The sequence below is a fragment of the Calidris pugnax genome, unplaced genomic scaffold, assembly GCF_001431845.1.
Source record: "Calidris pugnax isolate Ruff unplaced genomic scaffold, ASM143184v1 scaffold29, whole genome shotgun sequence".
Taxonomy (NCBI): Eukaryota; Metazoa; Chordata; class Aves; order Charadriiformes; family Scolopacidae; genus Calidris; species Calidris pugnax.
The window spans coordinates 1,617,819-1,624,342 of NW_015090768.1; the positions used below are offsets into that span (position 1 = coordinate 1,617,819).

Below are 6,524 nucleotides of genomic sequence, written 5' to 3' on the forward strand. Positions count from 1 at the left end.
GGAGCCAATAGATTCTAATTGACTTATGTTAGTCCTGGAGCTGAAATCTAGCCTTTCTCTCTCGTCATGGCACGGCGCATCCTTTGTTTAAGGAACACTGGAGGGAAATGGAGTGAGGTGAGGAAAAATAGCTCTTCTGAATGGACGCAGCCTTGTGCGAGGGTTTGAAGTCGGTATTTTAAGTGCTTATTTTAGTGACTTTTGAGCTGAGCATTTAGAATATATAGCATTTAGGAAGAATGTTCACGTGGGTGCTTAGTTTAAAGGCGAGCTGCGGCTCTGCCAGCCGAGCCGAGACGTGCCATTTGAGGGACGCGAAAAGCTTCGAGTCAAGTTTTTACTCAACTTTATTTAGCAACTTGCTGGAGTGCACCGGATGCTGGGGGAAACCAGAACACACTCTTTGGATTGTCAGACCAAAGGCAGGAAGGTTCCCACAGAGCCCTCCTCCTTATGTAGCTTCTGTTTCTTATTTAGATTTTGTTTTTTAATACCCAAGAGCTTTTGGTGGTGTTCTGACAATTGTGGCCTGGAAATTTGTCTAAATTAAAGCAGGTTTTGTTTGTTTACTCAAAAGCGCTAACAGGCTCTGACAGTCCCACAGCATTTTTCGGGGCTTACATCATTCTAAAATAGATTCAATTGATTCCAAACAAATTTGACAAAAAAAAAGAAAAAATCCTTTACCAGCTCGATGTATTTGCAGCTATACAAAAAGGAAGGGCTGAGCCACAGCAGGTACGCTGAGCACAGTGTCTGGAAATGATATGAAATGTTAAAAAGTTTATTTTCACTGCTGGGAGATAGGAGAGAACAGAAGGGGTTAAACAAACTGGTCTGAAAATGTGAGAATAAATGCAGGAGAGGTTGGGAGCCAGATCCTCAGCTCTATTGCAAGTAAATGAAAGTTTCACTGAGGGTATCTCAGATGAAGGGCTGCTCCCATGCTTTTCAGCTTCTTGTTTGGGATGATTTGAGGTTTTATGAATCCCCACTTAAAGAGAAATGTGGAGAACCAGGTTTGCCTTCACAGACAGGCTGAGAGAGTTGGGGGGTTCAACCTGGACAAGAGAAAACTGCGGGGAGACCTTCTAGCCCCTTCCAGTCCCTAAAGAAGGGGGGCTCCAGGAAAGCTGGGGAGGGACTCTGGATGAGGGAGGGGAGCCCTAGGAGGAGGGGGAAGGGTTGGACCCTGAAAGAGGGGAGATGGAGCTGAGCTGTGGGGAAGAACTTGTTTGGTGGGAGGGTGGGGAGAGCCTGGCCCAGGTTGGCCAGAGAAGCTGTGGCTGCCCCATCCCTGGAGGGGTTCAAGGGCAGGTTGGAGGGGGCTTGGAGCAACCTGGGCTGGTGGGAGGTGTCCCTGCCCAGGGCAGGGGGTGGCACTGGGGGGGCTTTGAGGTCCCTTCCCACCCAAACCATCCTGTGATACCATGGTTACAGCTATAGGAGACAGTAGCTGTGTTACAACACCTATAAAAAAGAAGGTAGCCTGGGACAGGCACATGGAAGGACCCATTTCTCCACTGACAGCAGAGGGAGCATTGGGAGATTGTTCTCCTTGAGTTGAAATTAGCTTTTGAAGGTACCCACCTCTCATTTCTCATTCAGAGGAATGTCATCTGCTGTTGACGGCACATCCTGTGGAAAAGTCAGAAGCTGAAGGAGGAAGGTAAGTGGTTTGTGCTCTGAATTTCAGCAGCTGAGAGTTTTTAGGACTTCATAATTTATCTTTCAAGCAAACAGACTATCGTGTAAGCCTACACCTGTGTTGGGAATACTGTAAAAAAGGAATTCCCCCCAGAGTGAAGTCCTGTGCAGCTCCATTCATACATGGAAGCTCTTCTGCCTCAGACTCTGCCCTTCTAAAAATACTGGGATGCCAAACTCCTGGGAGAGATTAAAGGAGATGAGGGAGAGATAGGAGAGTGACAGTCTGGTCCATGGCAGTTGGATTTCGTCTCTTGCCACAAAGGTCTTACAAAACCATGAATAGTTATGTAATAATTACAATAATTATAATAATAATTTCAATTACAAATAATTGCAAACACAGCTCATTTGGAGAAGACAAGGAGTGTCTTACGCTTGCTTACATTACTGAAAGATGTGACTTTCTGATTTGTCTTATTCCTGTAAAACGCAGAGAACTAAAGGGGCAGAATTAAATCCTAGTTAAGGCATAATCTAATTGTACAATTCCCCGTTGCAGGACCAGAGCCTGTCCTGAACTGTGCTGAGAGAAGCCGAAAAGAAGAGAATTCAATCTAAAAATCCAGGTAAGTGGTGGTGACAACCCAAAGCAGAAGAAAAATAAATTTGACTTTCGTGGGTTGAAATGGCAGAGCTGGCAAACCACGAGTTGATTTTACCCGTAGTGTGACCTGAGATCACCGAAAGGCTGCTGAAAAACTGTTCTACAGTTTAAATACGCAACAAGTCCATGACGATCTGTTGCTCCCTCCAGTTTAAAGGCTTAATCGAGAATTTTCTGAAGTCTTCTTGTCGTTGGGAGGAGATGGAGGTTCAATTGCAGACGGTTAGGTTGCCTGGTGGTGTTTTATTCTGGGAAAGCCCCGGTTGATTTATTCTCCTGTGCAAAGGTTTGGCACTGAGCGGTGACACCAAAGCTGTGCTCGGCTGTTTGGAGTCCCTGGGACTGGGGTTTGTCAGGCTGTCAGGCTGCTCCCAGCTAGTAATTGGTAACTGGATGTGGTTGGGGTAGTTAGATAAACATGCAGAGGAAGATGAAGATCTGATGCTCCCTCCAGTTCAAAAGCCTAATTGAGAACTTTCTGAAGTCTTCTTGTCGTTGGGAGGAGATGGAGGTTCAATTGCAGACGGTTAGGTTGCCTGGTGGTGTTTTATTCTGGGAAAGCCCCGGTTGATTTATTCCCCCGTGCAAAGGTTTGGCACTGAGCGGTGACACCAAAGCTGTGCTCGGCTGTTTGGAGTCCCTGGGACTGGGGTTTGTCAGGCTGTCAGGCTGCTCCCAGCTAGTAATTGGTAACTGGATGTGGTTGGGGTAGTTAGATAAACATGCAGAGGAAGGGGATGAATCACTAAGTAAATAGAATATCGATGCTGTAGGAACCGCTGGTACGTACAGCACATTTGTGGCCAACGTGACGCATTTGTCTTCTGTTGTCAGGAAAATGTTACTTGAAAGGAGAATTGAGCCTAAAGACGTAATTCCCCAGCTGCACATCCACACCTTCTCCATCCACGGGTTGGCTCCCGTTAGGCTCTTACCAACTCATCAGCTTTTAACCCCACTTCTTTTTACATGTCCCCTTAGGATTCGATCCCCAAATCTGAGGTCCTGTCAGAGAAGTTGCCATTGCTCGTTAAAAGCCCCGAAATTAAATGGTCTGCCTTAATGTAAAAAGCTGTTTATGCCAGTGAACCAGCATCGTAGTTATTAGTGGAGCATGTTGGCAGTTCCTGGCAGCAATTTTTGCAACCATGTAGCAGAGAAAGGGAGAAAAATACCATTTACTGTGATTTGCATGCCACAAAACATCGGCACAAATCCCCATAGAGAGGACAGGGCGATATAGTACCAAAATCATGAAGAAGTATTTTTCTGTCCTCCTCTCTTTTGCACTTTTCCAGGATCTTCTGGAAGAGCCTTACGTTCCGTGGGGGTGCTGCAGCTGGGCCACCCCGTTGGCCAGTAGCTCCAGAGCAGCCTGGTCCATCCTTCCATCCTGGAGCCTTTTTGGGAGAGAAAAGGAACCGAGGCAGAAAGGTTGATGCCAACATTTGTGTACATCCAAGTAGCGGGTTTATTCATTCCTGTTTACAGTATTGAGGATTTAACCATTAAAAAGGCCTAATTATTTTTGGAGCTTTTTTGGGAGAGAAAAGGAACCGAAGCAGAAAGGTTGATGCCACCATTTGTATACATCCAAGTAGTGGGTTTATTCATTCCTGTTTACAGTACTGAGGATTTAACCATTAAAAAGGCCTAATTAGAAGACAAATTAGATATTCAATTGCCCTGTTGCAAGTTAAAAAGAATGCGTATATATATACGCACATAGATAGATATATATGATATGTATATATATGTATACATGCTGAAATGAGTTCTCCAGTCCCTGAAAATCCCTGTTTATTTTTATATGTAATGAAGAGCCTTTGTTCAGAAGGAAGAAAGATCAAAATTTGTTTTGGAAGTGTGGTTAGTACCTTCCAGTGATGCATCTACCTGCACCTAATTCACAGTTTCCAGCCCCTGGCCCCACTCTGCCACTGACATCAGCTGTAAAAGCTGTAACGTAATCCCCAAAAATCTGGAAAAGTTTAAGTTTCTTTTCACAGCTTTAGAAGTAACTCCGTTCACTTTCTCAAAATGCTGAAATTTACCTCCTCAGCAAACCTGGCTTGTTTTGAAGTCATGGAAGGCATTTTTTGAAGACAAAAACCTTGTGTCTGAGCTTTGAACTCAGTGATGTTTGCCATGATTTCTAGAATCTCTCTACCTTGAGTTTTGGTGCAAAATTTCACCGGGGAACTGAATATTGAGCAACAATACATAGACAATAACACCAGCTATTGCCAGACAAGATATTGCAGCGATGCCATAAAGTCCTTCTCCAGTTCCTGCTTTCCTGATCCGCTTGGCACCAAATGGTAACTGGACTTCTCCTTATTATCATAAAAACCAGGGGGGTTTCTTCTTGCTGTTACTTGTTTTGTCAAAGATCCAGTGATTGGTAACATGTGAATTAACATTTTGCAGGACGAGCAGAGCAGAGCCTGCAAACAGCGATGAGAAGTGAGACTCTGAAAAGCCATGGTAGCATTTACATCTCTGGCAAGAATCAGGGCTGGAAAACCACAATCTTTAGGAAGCAGTGGATTTACACATCAAATACCTTACATTTCTCCTGCTGGTAAGTACCTGTGTGGATATTTACAGCTAAAATGGAAACGTGATGAAAAATTAATAGTCACTGCAGATACTTTTATGCGATGCTTTTGTAAATCTTTGCAGTGAATTCTTTGGTATCTTCATACTGGAAGGATTTTATACTTGACTTGAATGTGCTCCTTTGCAGTATTATATCATGGTACGTTCCTTTTTAGGATTTTGGCTGTCAGTATCACTTTTAGCTTAGTTTGGTGCTCTACAAATTACATCTATGCTCCCTGACATTGATTGTGAAACGCAGTGAACAACTTAACGATGCCAGAAAAAGAGCGACAAAGAAAAATCTTTGTCTTAAAACCACGCCTCAAGGTACATTTTAAATGACTGATGAATTCTCCAGTCCCTCTGCCACAGAGGCCAGTGAATTACTTGGATCATCTTCTCCCTGATACCCTTGACTTAATTGAGCTGTAGTGTGAGAAACATGTATTCATCAGCTGCAGGCGCCGGCGCGGCGGGGGAGCCCTTCAGCTGGGCTGGAAAGCGAGAGTCCCAGCGCCCGCTCAGCACTGGCCAGGGATAAAGCCTTCTTGAAACCTCTAACTCATCGCAGACATCTTTTGATTCCCAGTCTTTTTGAACCAGGCTCACCTCTGGTTCCTTTGCAGCTCTCGGCCTCGCTGTTGGCCTCCAAATTTCACCCGTTTTTTTTTCTGACAAGATGCTTTTTGTCAGCGTTCGTCCTTCCTGACCACGATTTAATCATTGGAGATGACAAAAACCACCTAGCAGTGGGTTTTCTCAGTCCTAACGGTGTCTTTTTGTGCTGGTATTGTTAGTAATACAGTAAAAAAGTAGCATAGGCTCTCGAATGGGAAGCAACCTGCTACTTTTAAGAAGCTATTCTGGGTAACTGAATGAATGGTGCTGAAAAAATTGAAAGAAATTTAAATTTTGTCTCCTTGCATGATACTTTAGTCCAATATTTATAGCAACATGGTCAAATCAGGACTGTCAGAGGAAGAGCCCTGGAAACGTGCTGGTTCCAGACCTGACCCTGCTTTGTGACAGTAGGATCATCCTTTCATCATGCCTGTGACCTGAGAATCCCTGTAAACGGGGAAATCTGAAGCGTTCGTAGGGAGAATATTACAGAGAGCCAAGAAACTGGGATATGCAGTGAGCAGGGTGAATTTTTCCACAAAAACCTCAAAGAAATTTCCAGTTGGAGTGTTTTTAGCTTTGAAAATGTAATCCAATTTTTTCATTTTCAGGTCTCCGACCATTATCCTCTGCTCTCAGTAGAACAGTGTATTTAACGGCTTCATTAATGCCAGAGTGAAAATTATCTACTGCTGGAGTGACTGTCGTGTGGGGAATTTTTACACCAGAACTGGAGCAGCATTCTGATCCTTCAGTACTTGGGAGCAACGTTTGTAAAGGTACAAAATTAGTGAAAAAAAAAAAAATATGATGATTTAAAAAGATTATCTGAATTTAAAGCAAAACCAATATATTAAGAAAGAGAAAATGGCTGCAGAACAGGTAGATTACCCAGAATCTACTCAGAACAACAGTTTCACCCTTTGCAGAAAAGACTAAGGCAAAAGTGCAGGCTGGTGGCTGGGCTGAGTAATTAATCCACAGA

At 43.9% G+C, this 6,524-nt stretch overlaps 1 long non-coding RNA gene across 1 annotated transcript; it reads left to right on the forward strand.

Moving 5' to 3' along the window:
* Positions 1 to 4,423: 4,423 nt before the first annotated feature.
* LOC106885306 lies at positions 4,424 to 6,307 on the forward strand. Its single transcript, XR_001411421.1, has 3 exons — positions 4,424 to 4,635; positions 4,745 to 4,898; positions 6,151 to 6,307. It is a non-coding gene; the product is annotated as an uncharacterized LOC106885306 (long non-coding RNA).
* The last annotated feature ends 217 nt before the right edge of the window (positions 6,308 to 6,524 follow it).